Genomic DNA, 18,091 nt, shown 5'->3' on the forward strand with positions numbered 1-18,091 from the left:
TGGACGACAAGGGAAAATCTCATGCTTAAAAATTAAGGCAGAATCACCCCTTTAATCCTCAGCAAATAGGAGCTATGGCCACAGCAGTGGGTGACTTGTGGTCTCTGGCATGATGCCATCAGGTCAGACCATAGGCATTAAACTGCAGAGCTTTGTCCAAGAGCAGCTCTCCAGCTATGCTCAAGGGCTAGTTTGAGAAGAGGTCATTCATGCTCACATCGGAAGCCCAGTCACATTCAATCACTACAGCTAATTAGAAAGCCTCTACAATGAAAGGTGTCCTGGGTCAGCGGTTAGCTCCGTGTTTATTAAACTTTCATACGGTGAGGCTAAATGTACTTCCTCCTCTTATCTCCCAGCATCTGGCCAAGACCTGGGTGTGGCTGCCAGCTAAAGAGGCCTTATGCCAGTGACTGCAGGAAGCCTTCCTAGAAGAAAGGCTGGTTGGGTGGGAGTGCCCAATATGGAACTTCTTGGAGTCTGGGTAACCGCACTGGCCAAGGATGGTTTTCTTCCAGCTGTGATGAATGTGATGAATGTGAGGGTTGAGATCAATGGTGGGCAACTTGCAGTCCACTGAGGCACCTTCTGCAGCCCATGGACTCCCGGACTGCCCTCCTCTCCCACATGCCTCTTGCACATCAGGGCACCAGAGCCCCGCACTTCCCTTCCCACCTCCCTCCCAGCCCTTCTGGAAAAGCCACAAATCACTGGATTCATGCTCCATCCCTGCTCCTCTCCCTTCCCCTCTCCCAGAGCTGAACACCACGAATCAGCTGCTGCGGCCCACTGAAGTGCAGGAGGGCTACTCATGTGGCCCACCCACTCTTGATGGTTGCCCATGCCTGGTTGAGACCCTTCCTTCTGCAGGCAGGGCTAGCCGTGGCCAGGCAGGCCTTGGATACCTGGGGATGGGATCACACAGCACGCTGGCACTGAAGTTAGGGCTCAATGCTGGGTCCCCTCCTCATAGTACTGCCCCACCAAAGGGGCACCTTACACCTAAGCTTTGTGATCTACCCTGCCTTCTAGGTCCTCTCTAGTGCTCCGGGGGGCTAGGGGAGCCCCTAAGTGAACAGGGGCTCCAAACACAGAACAGAGCCTGTTCCCATTTCCTCGTCCCATCAGTCTCTCGTCTGTACCCACTCCTGCTGGCGGGGCTCCCTGAGAAGGGTGGGGCTCTGGCCGCTTACCTCTGAAAGCTGAGCAAGCCAGTCACAGCTCAAGAAGACCAAAGGCACAAGTCTGCCTTTTCCTTCGCTGCCTGGCTTGATTGCCTCCTCCCTAGCTCTGGCCCCAGGCTCCGGGTCTCTGCCAAGGATGCTCTCTCTGCCACAGCCCTGCGGAGAAGACATTCTCATTTTGGCGCTAACCCTGTAGGGGTCTCAAGCTTACGGATATCTGCTGCTTTTCCACTATTGCACTTGGCAGGGCCGGAGGAACATGACCATTACTTGCTCAAAAGAATAGAAGAGTTGCAGCAGGAAATGCCCTGAGCTGGCCTCCAAACCAATGTAATTTGGGGAAGGATCCAAAGGAGCCGAAAGTGGTAAAAAGCACTTGGCTCCTTTAACTTATTCACCCAGCCTCAGAGGCAGTCGGGGGCATCCTGCAGCCCATGGGCTACATGTGGCCCATCAGGGCTCCGTGTGTGGCCCCTGAGACACTTTGTTACCGTTGCCCACGTGCAGGGTTGCTACATTCCATTGGTGTCCGTCCACGTAGGTTTCTGCCTACCGGTATCACTAAAGTGACACATGTAAAATCAGGACACGTGCAGTGAGGTGGGTGTGGTTTGCACACAACACTGTCTGTGAGAGCCGTGTGCTCCCTCTGCAGCCAATCCCAGAGCTGCTACAATGCAATCGGTTCCCCGCCTGCACATTCTAGGGATGCAAGCTTAGTGAGCCACACTGCCCTGTCCTGGGAGCCTGTCTTGGTTATGACAATACTGCAGCCCATTGAGATGGAGGAGAGCCAGTCATATGACCACTCTCTAGCCTCGGTTGCCCATCACTGGCCCCCAAGGGCTTTGCAGGAAGGGCAGAAGCTCACTCCATTTACATGTACATTGACTGAGGCACAGAGAAGAGCAGTGACTTGGCCTCAGCCACCCCCGTAAAATCAATCCCTGTTCCCAGGCCCCACTAGCCAGGCCCTGTGATACGGCATGCACGGTGAGCGCAGAGAAGGCTTGGTGTAGCACTAGTCCCCATGGGGAAACTGGCAGCAGTCACTCCCAGTGCAGATGCTCTTATTCCAGAATCACCTGTGCACTTCGAGTTCACACTCTGCCTTACTCTAGAATGACAAAGCCCCCACCCAGACAAGCTGTCTCAGGGAGTGATGGCCCAGCTTCCCTGTCCCGGGCTCTCTTGGCACTGCTGTGACACTGGCACTTGGAGCACCTCCTCCCTGCCTTAATGGAAGCTTCTGGGCAGGCCCTGTGGCAAGCTGCTGTCTGTTCTAACCTGCCATGAGGTGCCACCAGGCTGGGGCTGAAAGTGCCCCCTGAATGACTGGTGGTGGACACTAGCTGGTCCTTCTGTGTGCATTGGGCCTGTCCAGCACTGTCAGGATTGGGCCAGGCGCCAGGAGCAAGGCACTGGTCACATGTGGAATGCTGAATGTCTCCAGGCCTGGAAGATCCCCCGCAGAGCCGGCCTTAGAACTGGGCAAACTGGGCCCGTGCCCAGGGTGCCACAGCCAGAGGAGGAGGGGCAACTGGCCATGGGTGTTGCTGAGCAAAGGAGGTGGAGTGTGCTGAGCCAGGGGCAGAGTGGCAGAACACGCTGGTAGCACAGGGTGGAGGTTGGGGGCACAGGTGGGAGGAAAGTGCAGGGGCTGGGAAGAAGGGGGCACTGTGCAGAGATTAGGGGCAAAGGGGGCACAATGCGGGGGCTAGTGGTAAAGGGGGCACAGCATGGGGGTGCAGAGGTGGGGAGACCATGGGTGCCAGGGTAAATGGGGATGCTGTGCCCACAGGAGTCAGGGGCACCAAAACACAAGTTGGCCCAGGGCGCCATTTTCCCTCAGGTCTGCCTTCATTCCCCATCTCTCCTCCCCAGTTTGCTGCAGTCTTCCCAACACAGCCATCTGAACAGAGCCACTTACGCAGGAGAGCAGATAAAAATATCATCCTCGCTGCAGCTTGTAAACATTTAGGCCACGTCTACACTGCACAGTGATTTCGGAATAAGCTGTTCCAGAATAGTTATTCCAAAATAGCTTATTTCGAAATAGCACATCAACACTGCAGGGAAGCCTCAAAATGAGTCTGAGACAGGCCTCCCGAATGTAGATGTGCTATCTCGATTTAGAGCCCCAGAAGGAATCATTTAGAATGGCCCTGGTGAGGGGCTATTTTGAAACTAGCCAATTCACCCATCATAAGACGGGATTTTCAGGTCTCTCCTCCACGTTGGTCTCTTCTCCTGAGCCTCCATCTCTCGCTCCGGCTCCAACTCCGTCTCTCTCTCTCTCTCTCTCCTCCTCCTACTGCCTCCCCCTCTCTCTCAGCTCTCCTCCGCCTTCTGCCTCTCTCTCCGTCTCTCTCTTTCTCTTCTCTCCCTCCTCCTGCCTCTCACTCTCTCTCCCCTCTCCTCTATCTCCGTCGGGGATGCACACACCCGGGTGAGTCCGGCTCCCTGCTGGCCGATTCCCTCTCCCTACCCCCCACCATCCAGTTCCTTCTCCCGATTTCCCACGGCCAGCCTCACTGCCCCCAACTCCCACCCCCGACCAGCTTTTCTTCCCACCGGCCACCCCTCCCCCATTCTCCCTTGGCCAGCTATGCTGCTTCTGACCACCCCCCAGCTCTGCTTCCCACCCCCTCCTCCCAGCCAGCCCCACTCCTCTCCCGGTCGGTCCCTCCCCCCTATGGCCCCCGATCAAGGGTGTCTGGTTTTTTTTACCCTACCCTTGTGACATACGCAGCCAGGGGGCAGGGCCACGTATGTCACCGCCCTGCCCCTCTTCACTTCCCACCGTGGTGCTTGGCTGAGTTCTGTGCTGCTCAGCCGGGCCGCCGCAGGGGAGCAAGTGGCCATTTGGACAAATGCAAAGTGCTCCACTTAGGAAGGAACAATCAGTTGCACACATACCAAATGGGAAATGTCTACCTAGGAAGGAGTACAGTGGAGAGAGATCTAGGGATCACAGTGGATCACAACCTTGACAGGAATCAACAGTATAACATTTTTGAAATAAGTCAACATCATTCTGGGTTGTATTACCAGTAGTGTTGTGAGCAAGACAAATGAAGTAATTCTTTCACTCTATTCTGTGTTGGTTAGGCTTCGAGTGGGATACTGTATCCAGTTCTGGATGCCGCGTTTCAGGAAAGATGTGGAGAAACTGGAAAAAGTCCAGAGAAGAACAACAAATATGATTGAAGGTCTAGAAAATATGAGCTATGAGGGAAGATTGAGAAAATTGAGTTTGTTTAGTCTGGAAAAGAGAAGTCTGATAGCAGTTTTCAAGTACGTATAATTGTTCTCCTTGGCCTCTGAGGATAGAACAAGAAGCAATGGGCTTAAACTGCAGCAAGGGAGGTTTAGGTTGGACATTAGGAAAAACCTCTTAACTGTCAGGGTAGTTAAACACTGGAATAAATTGCCCAGGGAGGTTGTGGAATCTCCATCCCTGGAGATATTTAAGAGCAGGTTAGACAGACACCTGTCAGGGATGCGTGGGGATAGGAGACTGGACTTGATGACCTCTCGAGGTCCTTTCTGGTCCTACAGTTCTATGATTCTAGACAGCCATTATGTTCTTTCAAAGGATAATCAGGTCTGCAAGGGTGATTTCCTAAAGGCAAGGGGAGGCCCAATATAAAATGTGTTCCCACAAACAGGGGCGGCCCATGAGCCAAGGCAAACTAGGCAGTTGCCTAGGGCGCTGCCGGCCCGGGCGCCCAATGATGACGTCACGGCCTTTGATGGCCGTGCAGGCAGGGGCACCGATCATGCCTTCCGCCTGAGGTGCCAGCTGCCGCAGCCGGCCTCGGGCCGCTCCTGCCCACAAAACGGATCCTTGTGTATTACAAGGAAAAGCTGCAATACTAAATAGCCAAGCAAGAGCCAGCATTGCTGAGGGTTCAAAGCACAATCCAACTATTAGGCAACGGAGCAGCCGAGGGTGAGAGCAACCTCACAGTGGGAACAGGCTGGACTAACTCCTGAAGTGCAGGAGGACGGAGCCCTTGCAGGACCTGTTCCCACTCCGGCCCTGCCATTTGCTTGTCTTAGCTTCATGCTTGTTTCTCAGGCTGGGGACATGGCGTTAAACAACCATGCAATTGTAGAAAAGTGGCTGCGATTCCCGAACCAATTCCTGGGCCAGTTGTTCACCCAGTGAAGATATTTCGTGGCAGCAGGTGTCAGTCTCCTGCCTGGAGCCAGGCCTGAATGGTGACCAGATAGCTGGGTTTTCTAGTTACAAGCAGAACTGGGGAATGACAGCCAGACATGCCATGGGCATGACAAGTCCGTGCCTCCACCGCCAGTCCCATGCAGCTGACTGCAAGCTGTGATTCCTATCACTCTCTTCCCAGAATGTTCAACCCAATCAGAGCCTGGAGGGACGGATGAGCCACCTACTTCCCGGGGCAGCTTCCATTGTGTGGCATACACTCTGGAGGACTCTCTTCCACTCAAGACCCCCACTGCAACGAGCAGCCGCAGCCACAGTCTATGGTACTCACTTTGAGAAGCAAAGCTGTAAGGTTCTTTTCCTTGCCCAGAGTGGGAGTCATTGGGCGTGGGATGACTGGAATGACCATGCATTGTTAAATCCATCTCATGGATGAAGAGCAACAATGGCTACAAACTAGCAGCTATTCAGGAGTTTATCTGAAGTAAGATGTCTGTGTCAGTGTGCTTCCTAGTAAATTGCCATTTACCTTGGGATCAGTCAGCAGCACACACACTCTGGCTATATAGGTGCCACTGTGTGTATTGATCAAAATGGACACAACCCCAGAGCACCAGAAAACTTTTAAAACTCCTCTTGTTGGGTTGGAAATAGCAAAGCTCTAACATCTGCAGCATTCTGCCATGGAACATAGAAGCTACACAGCAGGGGTATCAGACACACTCTCTAGTGAGGATGATGTAGGCCCTACAGCACTAATCCAGTCTGGGGAATTTACTACTTGAATGAACCTCAAGGTTTCTGTCCTTGAGCTCTATGTCTGTGCAGCCTCCCACGTGTTCTGAAAAGCATGAGCAGCTAAGCGCAGCCGTCTTATTCCCCAGAGTGGAATTAGCAGGAGATCAGTACAAACCTGCCCACTCTTGCTCAAACCTGTATACATGGAACTATTTGAAAAGCAAGGCCCCTGGCAGAACCCACAAGCTAGGAAGGAATCTATGAGCTATCGAGGTGCCTTACTAAACAGGTGCTATTGCAGCTGGTATGGGAATCCCATTTCAATTGCAATCAAACATGCACCAGGAGCTGACAGGCAGCACACACCTTGAGGGAGAGCAGTGCCTGGCCATGGTCCCTAATGGACATGTGGAGCTGAAAAGCAAGGACCTCAGAGAGCTACAGATGCAAACTGCACCTCCATGCATTTGAGAAGCAGGCAGCCCAAAGTTGTGGGCAGCATGTGCTGTGTGGCCTTGTGCTGCTGACCCACACAGGGGGAGAGAACTCACTGCCAGTCACCGAGGAGGGATTTGATGTAGCAGGATACTCATAATCTAATGTTAAATTGCCCAGCTTACTGCAGCACACCAGGGAGGGCATTGGCTGAGCAGTTCACCTTAGCTCCAAAGTTTCTCAAGGCCCAGGCCTCTCCTGCTGTGCCCGATTTCACCGCCCTTCCCAAGCTCCCTCAGTGATGTTGCAGCGAGGGCCTGCCCCTGGGAGGACAGAGGCTCTGCTCTCCTGTTACAGCTGGGAGTCCATGCAAATGCCAACCTCTAGCCTGCCCACAAGCCACTGGGCTCAGGGCAGAAGTCACAGGGCAAGATCCTCTGGGCAGATCACAGGCTGACGGCCAGGCCTCGAACTCGATACTGTAACTAGGAACTCTTCATGTTCCATGCCTGTGCTCCTTCAAGCTGGGAAGTGAGCACCAAGGTCCTGCCTTCTAGTCCCCAGGGGACTGTGGGCCAGACACAAATAGGTGGATGTTAAGAGGTGCTGAGCACTCAGGCTCCTGCCTACTCCAGTGAAATTAGTGGGTGCTCAGCACCTTGGCAAAATCAAGCTCTGGGAAGCACTCTGTACCACCATGTGACCCTCTCTAACCAAATCACACGCCCCTGCCCTGCAGGGCTGCTAGGAGGGCGAGTCAGTGTCTGTGTCAGAAGATGAGAAAAGTTCTTTACAAATTGCTACAGAATGTTTTTAAGTAAGCAAAGCTAATTTGTGAAGGCGTGGTCTGAGCCAGATTCCACAGGGCCTGAGGATTGGCTTTGATTTGCTGGTACATTTTAAGGAATAAGAAAACAGGGGAGTGAATTTGTGTGTAATCTCTGCCAGGAGATTGTATTTCACTCTTTCTTGTGCTTCCAGACAGGACCAGGTGCCAACCCACCTCAATTTGAGCTGACAAACCTTGATGTACTGGGTTTGTTTATAATATTTATGTCTCTTGCTCATTCCTCTTCCAGCCACTGGCTTGAACTGTGAATGGAAATTGATGATTATTAGGCTCTTGGTGTCAAATAAGCCTCTATTTTAATGGCAGCAGTTGTGGTGGAACTGTTATATGATGAGCCAATTATGTCTGTAACCAATATGCTTGTTTCTCAGGAGCTCAGCAGCACTTTGGAGCCGTTCCCTGCCTTGTGACTGCCCTGGGGCAGCCTGGAACATTTTCCTGCAGGTCAACATGCCTCCTCTTCCAGCTCTCTGCCACTCCTGAAACTACTACTTGGAGCCTTGTTTTGTTTGTCTCAGGGGAGGTCCCTGAGTAAAATGACCAAGCCCTGCTCCCCAGTGTGCAGGTGAGGATCATGCTCTCTCCTGGCCCAGAGTAGAGAGGTGGCTGAGCAAACCCCCCTTCCCGTACTTGCCCCAAAGCGGTGCTACTGTCACCTGGGACTGTACCTGTCTCCCCCTCCATCCTGTTGGCTCTTGCTGGTTCCAGAGGTGACAGTAAGGGGATGCGCTCAGGTGCACAGCTCCGGTGAGATCTGGCTGGGTGGCAGCAAAAGCCATCCGGGAACTAGTTAACGAGCTGCAGGGACCCAGGATGCAATAGGACGGGACCGACAAGACACGGTAAGTTACTTTCACTACTGCCAGTTGCAGAGTTGCTGTGAAGCACATGCAGGTTGATGCTGGAGGCTTCAGTCAGTGGTGGCAGTGTCTGGCTCCCTTCCCCACAGCCACCTCCTCCCTCCTGCTGTCTTGCTTGCTCCTTTGATGCTGGCTGCACTTGGGACAGACTCTACCCACAGCTCCATGCCAAGGGCCCATAGATTTGCTGCCCTGCGAGTCCTGCTGCTGCACAGTCAGGCGACTTGGTGCCCAGGTGCCTCCAGACAGGAGGTTTTGCCTGGGGCTGGGCAGGAGCATGAGCAGGCTTGGCTCACATCTGGGGGAGTGACATTCCCCATATCCTTAGGCACCCCCCACCTCTGCTCCCAGGCACACCAGGCTCTCTGCACAGGTATGTTGTGTAACTACAACGAGGAGTCCTGTGGCACTTTAAAGACTAACCCGTTTGATTAAGTGGGTCTTTGCCCAGGAAAGCTTCTGTCCAAATTAATCTATGACCCAGGGAAGACTGAAAGAATTGGGTTTGTTTAGTTTGGAAAGGAGAAGACTGAGAGGGGACAGGAGATCAGCTTTCAAGAACCTAAAAGGGTGTTACAAGGAGGAGGGAGAAAAATTGTTCTCCTTGGCCTCTGAGGATAGGACAAGAAGCAATGGGCTTAAATTGCAGTAAGGAAGGTTTAGGTTGGACATTAGGAAAAACTTCCTACCTGTCAGGGTGTTAAACACTGAAATAAATTGTCTAGGGAGATTGTGGAATCTCCATCACTGGAGATATTTAAAAGCAGGTTAGACGATCATCCCTGACAGGTGTCTTAGACGGTGCTGGGTCCTGCCATGAGAGCAGGGGACTGGACTTAATGATCTCTCAAGGTCCCTCCCAGTTGTAGTGTTCTATGATTCTGTGATTCTATGGTTTTATGATGTGTCAGTCTCTAAGGGACTCCTCGTTGTTTTTGCAGACAGAGACTAACACGGCCACCCCTGGTAGTTGTGTAACTAGTTCCCACAGTGCTGCCAAACTCAGATGCTCAGAAATCAGGAGCCAGGCCCCCAGAAGTTTGGAGGGGCTTTTTAAGGTGACTAGATGGTGGGCTTTGGCCTGTTTGAATTCCAAGCACCCTCTGCCCGCCTGCTTGGGAACCACTGCTGTTCTGCTCAGTGGATGGTGTGATGGGTGGAGACCCCAGACCAAGCCCAGGGCCTCTCTGGCATGACTATGACCTGGAAGTGGAGATGCTGCTGTGGCACTATGCTCCCCTTATCTTGCTAGCACTGGTAACAGCCACAGGAAAGACGTGGGGGCACAGGCCAGCTGCCGGAATACATACCCTGGCTCCTGCAGACATGTCCTCAGGTAGTTCCCGCTTGTGAGCTGCAGCTGGGGATTACCAAACTCCTCTCCTACAGGTGCTGCCAGACATGCATGAACTAGGAACAGATTTTCACCCCCTTGATCTGAGAGGGATCCATGCAGGGAACCGTTGGGTGAAATGCTCTATAACACATTTGCCATATGCTAGGGCATTCCCCCACCCCTAGGTGCTAATGTTACACGTCAGGGAGTGAGGCTGTCTACTGGAAAGATGTCTTTTTTAAATCGGGGCTGCATTTTTCTTGGAGCTAGCCCAGGCAGATCTCCCAGCCTCTGGACAGCATGTCTGGAGCCAAAGAATTCAGCAACATCCTGTTCTTAAAGAGACAGTAGCCGTTCACCAATTATAAATAACAAAAGAAAACCAAGTTTTAGCACAACATTTCTATTCACTTCAAATAATTCCAGCAATTACCCCAGGCCCTCATACTAATGCTGTACCCAGCCACTATCTTTCAACCCTATGTGGAGTGCCAGTGTTTGAACCCACAGCCCTAAGTAGCCACAGCTCGGGGACCAGCTACTGAGCACCTGTGTGCACCAGCCCCTGTGCTACAAGGAAACATCCCAGCTGCTGACAGGGAGGTGCCTGGCTTTGTGAGCCAGAGATGTGATGCTGGTCTCACGATTCCTGGTTCCCCTCCAGCTTCGGGAGCAGCTTGTGGTTTAGTGACCACAGAGGGTCAGACGGCATTGCCAAACAGTGCCCATGGCTGGGTCATCTTTGGGGACTGGCTCTGAGCCTGCTGGCTAGGAAACACTAACAGCTGAACTCCAGCATAGAGGTTATCGTGGCCGTTCTTCTCTGTAGGTGGTCCAGCTGGCAGGGGGTGACACAGGATTTAAGACTAAGGCAAGCGCTGTCTCCAGTACTGCTACCTGCCACCCAGGACTGGGAGGGGTTCACTGTCCTTTGGAGTGACACTGGCAGCATGTACAGAGGGAGAGGGAATGAGTTTCTTCTACAGCCTTAGCTGTGATTCAGCTGGCTTTTTACTCAAACTACAGAGCAGGGATGGGAAAGCTAAGACTGGGGACTCAATGCAGCTCCCAGCTTGCCTGGATCTGGCCCTCAAGGCTTGGGGCTCCACTCTTGTGCATTGGGGAGCCCATGCTGGTGCCATATCCCTGTAGGACCGGAGTACACAACATCTGCTAACCTGCCCCTCACCCCCCGCTCCCCCAGCTCTGGTGTGCAAGGGGAACTTGGGGAGTGTCTTTCTCCTCCTCAGTCAGGGACCACATCAGTGAGGGTTTGTTTTCCTTTTTGCTTCTCACTTGTGTGCAGCCCTGACTGATTTTTCTGTGGGTCAGTAGCCCCCGACCCAAAACAGGTTTCCTGCCCCTGTTGTAGAGGCTCGTGCACTAACCTCAAGTTGTCCCAGGTTTGGTTCTGCCTGTTGGTGCTACACAAGCGCTTGGCCTGCCCTCAGCTCCAGTCCTGGAGAGTTGTAAGGGTTCTGCCCACACTCCTACTCCCCAGCACCGGCCAGCTGCAGGCCTGTCCTTAGGGCAAGGTTAGTAAAGCAGTTGCCTTGGGCCCTATGTCCTCAGGGCCCTGCGCTGCCCAGCACCCACCTGCCGAGCCTCTCACGCGCTGCCCTGGCTGGGAGCCACCCAGCCGCTTGGGCCCTGCAAACTCTCTGGCCAGGCCAGGCCAGCTGCAAGGGCCTCCTGCCCCTGTATTGGATGGCTATGAGCGCTCCCAGCAATCCCTAAGTGAGCACTCTCCAGAATCAGCAAAGAAAACCAAAGCCTCCTAGAGAAATCCAGGAGATTTCTCCTGGCTGTTGTGTCTCCTGCTGCCCGCAGGCTCTGCCAACACTGGGCTCAGGAGATCACCTGTGGGGAGGCAGGTTCCCCCTCCTCTCAGCATGTTTCCCAGACTGTGCTCAGGGTGCATATCCCACAGAGTGCTGGAGCCAGCGAGCACTAGCTGGCCAGACTGCTGCTTTGACACCAGGAGGCCTCTCTGAAAAGGGAGATTGTTTCTCAAGAATAAATATTAAATAACTCTGAAATTTCAAATAATTCAGAGCACTGCTATTTTCCATGTATTATGAAAATAAAATTGAGGGGAAAAGGTATGTAATACGTTTCCTATTTCCTGTTTCTGCCGCCCTGCGTGTGCCCAGGGGGACTGACACAAGGGGAATTATCTATCCTCTGGCTAGAAGTGTTTGTTTCAGGCCAAAAACACCACAAGCATATGAACTAATCTCTGCACAATGCTGGGGAAGTGTGGGACGGCCCGCCACATGCTGAAAAATGAGGCAATTTTCCCCATTTCAAGAAGTGACTGAAATTGCTCAGCTGTTCTCAGCACAACTGCATTCTGTTCCATTTCATTCCACGTCAGGAACAGGCTCTCCAGCCCTCGCAGCATGTGGCAGAGGGGACTCTAGGGCACAAGGCACATATTGTCTCCCACAGACATATCCTGGGATGAGGGTAGCTTCATTTTCTTTGTGATGTTTAGAACAACGGCACCAGCTCCATTAAACTAATACCCACAAAACACCAGCCTGTAGAACTAAATAGTCACCAAACAAACGCTCATTACCGAAAGGGGGATACATTTGGATTGCAAAGGTGCCCCCTGTTTTTAGGCAAGAACTGAAGCTAACGGATCTGAACGTTCCCAAATGACACCTAGGAGACTATAACCAGCTCCCCAGGCTTTTTGAGCAAGCATCTCTAGCAGGAAATAGCTTGTTCCACCTGGACCAATGCACCAGGACACAAGCAAGTTGGCAGAAACTAGCTCCATCTACAGATTGAACCTCTTTCGTCTGGCACCCTTGGGACCTAACTGGTTCTGAACCAGAGAATTTTCCGGACCATGAGGGGTCAGTATTGTCTAGCAGCATTGCCCACACTCCTATGGCTTGCTGCGCTCTTAGAAGACATTTAGGGGAAATTTAGAGCTAAACAACAGCACCAGAACACTGGTGGTTAAAACAAACTTTGTGGGGCCATAGGAAACTTGGCCACACCCATGATCAGTGGACATCCAGTGAAATAAAATCATTCTGCACTGTGGGTGTGGCCAAACCAGAGAGTACCGGACTAGAGAGGTTAAACCTATACCATAGGATTCTGCCTCATACCTTAAAAAATCAATGCCCAATGCCACCTGGCCAAGTACAGGAAGCTGTGCATGGAGGAGAAGGCAGAATCTTCTTGGTACCACAAGTAACTGTACAGCCTGCATGTTCCATGCCAAAATTACAGGAATGTACCACTCAAGGTACAGAATTAAAATTATGAAAGTCAAGAAAGGCAAAAGTAACACATCCCCCCTCAGCAATTGGTCTATGTAGCATCTTCTGGAAAAAAAATATTGAGAACCAAGCCTTTAGGCACATACATTTGCACACTCCAAAATGAAACACACATACATTGGTTACTGCTAGACACCTAGCTGGCCAAAAATGTAGGCAAATCCTTTATTTAGAAGTGCACATCTCAAGTTTGCAGACAAATGAGGTGCATGCAAGTATGTGTTCTGAATGTCTCGCTCCATTTATTAACCTGCATCTCTAACCAGAAAAATGTGCACCTTTCTGTATTTCTATGAGCAAGCGGCAATGTCTAACTTTTTCCATATCTTGATTGTAAGTACACCGTTAACACCACATCACCACGATTTCTGAAAGTAACCTTCTTACATAACTCGCCCTCCCCAAATAGAGGACAGAATTTCCAAGCCACCCTTGCACTGCTTAAAAAAAGCTCTGTGAAATACAGGTAATGTCTTCTTATATTAATTTTGCTTTTGTCACTCTCCAGCTAAGACATTTAAGAGAGTTTTTTTTCTAAACTACATTGAATCTCAGCCCTTCCAAAGAGTACACCTGAGGCTGTACAAACCTTGGCATTTGTTTGCCAGGCTATTCCTGCACTTGGGCCTGAAGTTAAGGTGCTTTGCTGTTGGTTGCAGGGAAAAACTCGCAACAAATCCCCCCATATCATTTCCCCTCCCCACAAAAAATGTCACTATTTCTTTTGTACAAAACATCCCTGCATGAGCCTAAGAACTGTGAACATGGCTCTGCCCTGCCTCCATTAGGGTGACACAAAGTAGTGTGAGTTCAGGGGGCAGCACAAAAAACAAAAACAAACTTCACGGGTGCCTACTGAGCATGCTCAGAAGACATTTTTCGTTCAATGTCACTTTCAGAGCCACAGATGAGGAAAGAGGGTTTTCAGACAGTACTTTTATTTTATTTTATTTTATTTTATTTTATTTTATTTTATTTTATTTTATTTTATTGCCAGAGTCCTGTTTGGGGGTGGGAAGTAGTTTAAAAAGATTTTCCAGTGGGAAGAATGCATTTTCCCCTCTCCCAGACCTCAGACACAGTTGAAGGAATTTTTCTCAAGCTTCTGAAAACAATTCACCTTCAGGCAAACAACAAGCCTGGAAAATTTCAGCTCAGCAGGTGAATGTTTTGGGAAATTATTGCTGCGCAGAAACTCGTATGCCACCCTAATTATAGGGATCACTGGGTGGCACTTAGTCCATTCTGAGGCTGGGACACCACCATATTTCCCAATGGGAACAAGAGAGTTAAATGACATCAGCAGGAGCACAATAGTTCATGCTCCAAACATCAGACCCTTATGTGTATGGTTTCTGAAATGATTTTGAAATGCTGATTGCTCTGCGCATTCACACTCCAATCACACATGCCATTACAGAACGATGCAGAGGAAAGCCACTAGAAATATGGCTAATGAAGAAAGAGGTGGAGCAGAGTAGCCCCAGCAGCCAAAATGCTTGGGGCCACATATGAATTCTCAGAGGCCACAGACTCAGCCTGCATGGTAGCTGGGGCTCAATGTACATACTGAATTTGTAGCTCATAGAAGCTTATGCCCTAGTACCCTAACAAATTTGTTAGTCTTTAAAGTGCCACTGGACTCCTTCTTGTTTTTGCTGAAACAGACAGACTACCCCTCTGACATATTTAAATTAATTAGAAACAACTGAGCCACCAGCAGACAAATTTCATGTTAGCCACTCTGGGGCCATTCTATTGAAAGCTGGAGCATTTCCGTTTAGTCCATCAGATGGGAGCTACTGTCTATATAAATATCTCCTGGGAAAGGTCACTTTGCTAAGTAGCCTTAACAAAGCAATAACTCTAGCTGAGTATCCACTGCCATCCAGTGCCGGTGTCCCAGTGTCTGCTACTCCTCTTTGAATAGTATAGAGAACAGGTCAGTTGTGAACAAATATGGTATTGTTTCTTCTCCCTGGGCATTTAAGTTTAAAAAGTGGGGCAGCGGGTTCTGGTGTTGCCTTCTTCCACAACTTACCTGCATCTGTCTGTCTGTCTGTTAGTCTGTTTATTCAAGAACTCCTCCTAAGTGGTAAGAACTACAGCCACCTCGTGTCATAGCTTAAAGCAGGGTTTGGTTGTGCCAGGACAATGGGATGTGCCTGGAATTTGATTGTTTCTCATAAAATGTAAAGGGAGGAGTCTGGTAGGAGGGAGTTATACTGCAGAATGACCACAGGGGGCAGCAAGAGGCCAGAGAAGGGACTGGGACAGCTATAACCCCATTGGGCCACCAGGAGGCAGAGTTGGAGAAAGGGACAGCTAGCTACTATATATTTGAGAGACCTTGTCTGATTGTGCCTCTGTCTGTGTGTCTGTCTGTCTCCAGCCAGGGCACATGCACCCACTCCCCCGGCTGTGCTCACTAGAACTGCAGTGGCCATGGAGAGGCGCTTCTCATCTGGCCCCAAGCTGCTGCAGTGAGAAAGGATTGGGGTTGTCTCTCTGCCCAGGGCAGCCTGCACCCTGAACCCCTCATAGGATCATAGAACCACAGACTCCCAGGACGGGCAGAGCCCTCAGGAGGTCATCAAGTCCAGCCCCTGCCCAAAGCAGGACTAATCCCAACTAAATCATCCCAGCCAGAGCTTTGCGAAGCCAGGACTGAAACACCTCTAGGGATGGAGACTCTACCCCCTCCCTAGGTAACCCATTCCAGTGCTTCACCGCCCTCCTAGGGAAATAATTTTTCCTAATATCCAACCTAGACCTCCCCCAGTGTAACTTGAGACCATTGCTCCTTGTTCTGCCATCTGCCCCCACTGAGAACAGCCTCTCTCCATCCTCTTTGGAACCTCCCTTCAGGAAGTTGAAGGCTGCTATCAAATCCCCCCTCACTCTTCTCTTCTGCAGACTGAACAAACCCAAATCCCTCAGCCTCTCCTCATAGGTCATGTGCTCCAGCCCCCTAATAATTTTTCTTGCCCTCTCCTGGACCCTCTCCAATGTGTCCACATCTTTTCTATGTTGGGGGGGCCAGAACTGGACACAACACTCCAGATGTGGCCTACCCAGTGCTGAATAAAAGGGAATAATCACTTCCTCTAGATCTGCTGCTGGCAATGCTCCCCCTAACGCACCCTAGTATGCCATTAGCACACTCATGACTTATATCCATCTTCTCATTCACTGTAATCCCAGCCCCACCCCAAAGCAATGATTTAAGTGAAGAAAAACATTATTTCAGTTAAGGACCCAAGTAGCACTGCATCTGCAGGCCCTCTTTATTCTCTCTGCATCTCCGTGACAACCCAGCTGGTCCAGCCCTCCCATGGCTGCACAAGGGAAACCCAGCGCTCTGGTGGGCTGTGTGTACTGCGGACGGAGGGTGTTATTTTGAAAACAGTGTAGCTGGTATTTTGTACAACAGTCACATCGTGTATGTGGGAGGCTCTGTTCCATTTTAAAACAGGCACTGAATCACCAGACTTAAACACTGCACAACACCCATTAGTGTGTGAATATTTACAGCCCGCGATTTCCTGCCTTCACGGCGAGTGGGCAGCAGCTCCAAGCTGTGCCTCCAACACTTTTCGGCTCAGGCAGGGAGGGATTTCCATGCCACTGCCAAGGATGCTGACTCCAAAAAGGGGGCTCTCTCAGCTCTCAGTCCATTCCTTTGGCCCTTGCTGGGGATGTCTGCACTGCACATGCTACCCAGCCTCTGACTCAAGTGCAAGCTAGCCACAAACAAAATCAGTCTAGCTCAGGACAGTGATCAGCGGAGTCCTGGGGGCCTGAGTCCCACTGTGAGTCACATCCAATGTGAAGAGCAGACACCACTCCAGCTATGTCCTGGGTCCAGCGGTCTGCATGGTGCAGTGTGGAGATGCAGCACAGCTCTGAGATAAGCCCAAGGTTGCATGGAGCAACACCCATTCAAAAGCCCAGGCCCACCAGCCCAGCATTCACATTTCTCAGGTCCCTGCCCACATCACAGACAGGAACAGAAAGAGGAGGGGTGAACGTGAACCCAGCCAGCATATCCATTTGTACTCACTCAGGGCTTTCCCAGCACTTGGGAAAGCTGGCCCCTGCTTTCATGAGCTTTCAGCCTACGGACAGACAGATGGATAGCTGACAGACGTTAGCCAGGCAGCTTTGTACTACAGGCAGGACTTCAAGAAAACCGAAAGAGAAGACCTGCTCCCTGCATTCATTTTCCCAGGGGGCTTTTTGGGCTGCGTAGGAAGTGGCCTATCCAAGGGCCTGGACCAAAGCTCTGTGCCAGCGGTGGCCATACAGAGAGGCTGAGCTGCCCGCCAGCAGCAAGAGGCTGAGTCCTGCCCCAGAGGCCATTGTACTGTACAGGGCAAGCAAATGCAAACCAAATGCAAAGATGGTGACTGCTGCAAGCCCAACTGCAGCTCCAGAGACTGAGCTGAGCTTTAATTACGGCTCCTTGCCAATCAGGCGGCAATTACCGATATCCTTCCTGCAGCCCGCAATTGCCTGATCCTGTTATTTGAGAGCCAGGAGATTTAAGCAGCTGGAGCTTAAATCCAGAAGCTGGCTTGGCCCTGACACTGTTTAATCTGGAACCAGGGTCTGACAATACATGTTAGCTTTGCACCTCCAGTGACTCTGACCCTCAGACAGTCCTTGCAGCCACCGTGCTGTCATTTCTGTCCAGCCAGACTAGGGGCCGTCCCCTCTCTCTGTCCATGGGCCAGGCCAAGTGCCCACTGCCCACACACAACAGCAGCCTCAGCCCTCCCCGGAGGAAGGGGGGTGCACACCCTGCCCTGCTGCCAGGCCCAGCCCTGGGGAGCTTGACATGCACACCCAAGAGTTCGCACACATTTTCCGTGCAGCCCCAAACAGCTGTGGGGATGACACTCATCCAGGTCTGGGCTGGGTTTGGTGAACTGGAGTTGAAAGGGGCTGTGCCATGTCCCCAGTCCCTGCAGCCCCTTTTGTATTCACTGTTCGAACATGAGCAAGGAGGAATGTGGCTGTTTTGGCTCATCTACAGCAGATGGGATTCACCCCTTTTACAAGGAGTCTAATTTTGTTATGAATTTTGGCACTGAGATCCTACAGTCCCACAGGCCCTCTGCATGGGGCAGAGCCATACTGCACAAAAGGGGAAGTCACTCTACAATAGAGGGGGGAAGGGCTACCCTTGAGATAA

The 18,091-nt window shown here is 51.4% G+C and overlaps 1 long non-coding RNA gene across 1 annotated transcript; it reads right to left on the bottom strand.

Annotated features, from left to right (window-relative positions):
* Positions 1-316: 316 nt before the first annotated feature.
* On the bottom strand, positions 317-4,358 carry LOC142818407 (uncharacterized). The gene is made up of 3 exons (XR_012895893.1): positions 4,236-4,358; positions 1,194-1,340; positions 317-518 (listed from the first exon to the last, which is right to left on the bottom strand). It is a non-coding gene; the product is annotated as an uncharacterized LOC142818407 (long non-coding RNA).
* Between the last annotated feature and the right edge of the window lie 13,733 nt (positions 4,359-18,091).

The sequence above is a fragment of the Pelodiscus sinensis genome, chromosome 15 (assembly GCF_049634645.1).
Source record: "Pelodiscus sinensis isolate JC-2024 chromosome 15, ASM4963464v1, whole genome shotgun sequence".
Classification (NCBI taxonomy): Eukaryota; Metazoa; Chordata; order Testudines; family Trionychidae; genus Pelodiscus; species Pelodiscus sinensis.